A 3,428-nucleotide genomic window follows, 5' to 3' on the forward strand; every position below is an offset into this window, starting at 1 on the left:
AAGCTAAGATTGTCGAATAGTACTCAGTTGTTTAATTTCTTTCCTCTGCATTAGTAATTTGTCACTTTTTTCAGAGAAACTTTCTGAATTATGCACAATCATTTCCTTGTATCCAGTTCCACCACAAAGATCCATCTTATTTTCTTTGAAGAAAACTTAAATAATCTATATTTACCTCAAAACCCTTTTCCTCAACTGGGGTTTTTGTAAAAACATCATTTTTAACATTTCCCAAATTCAATTCTGAACCCTTTTCCTCAAAATCTTATCTTCGCTTTTGCACTTATCCTTAATAAATTAATGTCCACAGCTTTACAGGATACAATGACCAATAAAGGAACTTGATGACGTACAAATCCAGTACTAAAAAGTAAATGGATACAGTCGCATACAATATAATATATCCAATTATGAGTCGGGATCGAATCCCACAGAGAACAATATGTAGACGATTAGGAATGTAAGAGAATTATCGCTTATCGCGCAATGCCAAATACTAAGAATTTTGGTTTGAAAATGTTTTATACCTACATGCGGAAATGTAAACTAACCTAGAAAGCAAGTAAAATAATCAATGACTACAAGTTTGAATGCATTGGAAATTACACTCAAGTAACGATCCAATGTATTTCACGATTTTACAAATATGAGCGAGTTTATGTTAGTTAGCCACGGATAATAATTCTCAACTAGCTTCTTCCGAAGACTAACAAGACTTCCTAATTGAATTATCCCTAAAATAATTAAGAGATTAAGCACACCCAGAATGGCTACAAGTAGTTCAATCCTGTCCCTAGGTAGAATATATAAAATTAGGGTTAAAGCCTCAAGTTCTTGTTAATTAATCTTTCCCAACCCCAAATTATCTTTTCCAAAATTAGTTCGGAGTTAATGGGAGAGTCCTAGGGTTAGCTAAACCCTTTGGAAACATTAAAGAACAAGAATAATTAAAGTAACAATAACTCACTTCATAAAAAAATAAAAATCATTCAATACATAAGCACAACAATGTATTTAATCCACACTTTAAACATGAATATTTCCATAAACAAGATTCAAGTGTTGAATAAAATACTACACACTTAAATATTCAATACAAAGCAAGGAAATGAAGAAACAAACATAAATGGGTAAGAAAATCTTAACCACAAGCTTCAAATCTTCAAGACCCAAGTATGTGTGCAAACCCTAGCTTCAAGAACTTGTTCTCTCTCTAGCCCTAAGAACTTAAAATAAGCCAAAGATTTGTCCAAAATATCTGTTTGGACGAGTATAAAAATTGTTTGGGGATTACAAACGTGAAATTCCATTTTTGCCCAGAACTGCCTAGAAAATACACTATGCGTTCGCGTTAGTATAACCGCGATCGCAGAGAATAAATTCTCCAAGTTATGCGATCGCATAGGGCCTTCTGCGTTCGCACAGGTCTGTTGACCAACCGCTGACCAGGCTTCCTTCTTTGCGTTCGCACCTTTTCACCCTCGTTCGCAGTGCTTTACTTTTGTTGACTTATGCGATCACATACAATTCCTTGCGATCGCATAGTGTAATAACTGGGCAGACTTTGTTTTTCCATTTTAGCTCCTTTTTAACTTGTTTTCACTTGGTTTCTTCGCCATTACTTCTAAATCACATACATCCTGTAAAATAGAAGTAAATGACATCAAATACACGATTTTATCACTCAAACATAGCAAAAGTATATGTTTAAAGACAAGATAAGTTGGTAAAATACTAACTTATCAAACCCCCAAACTTAAACTATTGCTTGTCCTCAAGCAATGAAAGCGACAAAATCTCCTCCCAAGTATTTAACTCAATATTGCATCCTTATCATCTAAGCCAAAAAGGTCTACTTTAAGCACAAATGCACGACTTTGATTGGTACCAACAATTAAACCAATGCGTATGAATTGTCGAACACTTTTCATGAACTTCATCATACCTCAAGTGCTCAAACACTAATGCAAATCAAAGTAGCAATCAAGTTATGACACTAAAGCTTCAAACTTTGCCTCTCTATCACTACCAACTTTTTTTGGTCATTCCTTCCAATTAAAAATGGGATTAAATTCACAACTCAAATTTCATGTACCCTCACATTTAAGATAGGATCCCATACTCATAAATCTTAACTCAAAACACAAATGGGATATCAAATGGAAAGAATTAACTCTCTCTCAGAAAGATGTTCAAATGCATACAAGTAGTACCATAGACTTGCCCTTCATGTATTCCTCCACTAATATAGACAACTTGGTTCAAAATCAATTAGGACTTAAAGGGTTGTAGTTTAGGCTTTTGGTTAAGGTAGGGCACAATTTTGGTTAGAGTGACTCAAAACCTCCCCAAGCACTACAAAATTTACAATCAAAGTCCACTTCCTTCGAAAACATTTTCCATCCTTTCTTCATTTTTCATTTCACACCTAGTCTTCCCTAATTTCATAACTTCTTATCATTTTATTCTATTTTTTTTCTTTCCTTTTCAAAATCAAGGAAGGTTTCATTTTTTTTCTATCTTCCACCTTTTCAAACAACTTCCATATCACAACTTTTCCAACCTTCACCCCCAAACTTAGGCTTTTAGCCTATGTTTACACTTTTAAAGTATTTAGGGAGGTAGGGTGCCAAAAGCTAGATCAATAAAGAATAAAAGATTAAAGTTTGTCACATGGTTGACAAAGAATAAGGTTAAAGGCTCAAAATGGGTTGACTATGGAAAATATTCAAGGGTAGGAATTTTAAGGCATACTAGCGGTCTAAGGAAGGCCTAATATCATTTTTCAAACCAAGTTAGTCTATGATTTTGCCTTGAAGCACATTCCGGGTAAGTTCTAGACTATAAGTAATTCAAAAGAACTCATAAATAATCTCACCACACATGCACATGAATATTCAAGTAGAATACAAATCCAAAATTCAATTGAAACCAATGACTCAAAGAGGTTGCAATAGCATAGGAAGCTATTTAATGAATCAAAGAGCCAAGATTTGAGTCTAAAAGTCATGACATTTCTACTTCAATTATTTTTCTTTTTCAACAATCAAAAATCATATGTCAAGGTTTAAATCATATTGGTACCAAGTAAGCCACAACTTGGTCAATGGGCACAAACCCCAACTCAAATCATTTATTTCCTAAATTACAAAAATTATATCTAACTACAAGACTAATTCCCTTAAGAAAGTTGTCTATCTATCCATCATCGGGAAAAGTCGATAAAAATTTTCTACAATTACCTGGTTCAAGAAGAAAATTGGCATCCTTGGAAAAAGAGTCGTGGTATAAAGAAAACCAAGGATATCGCCACTAACATAAAACATACTATATAAAAAAAATTAAGAATCTAATAACCAAAATTAAGAAGTTAAAGTAACTAAAACATAATATATATATATATATATATATATATATATATAAAGATA

The sequence above is a fragment of the Nicotiana sylvestris genome, chromosome 3, assembly GCF_000393655.2.
Source record: "Nicotiana sylvestris chromosome 3, ASM39365v2, whole genome shotgun sequence".
NCBI lineage: Eukaryota > Viridiplantae > Streptophyta > Magnoliopsida > Solanales > Solanaceae > Nicotiana > Nicotiana sylvestris.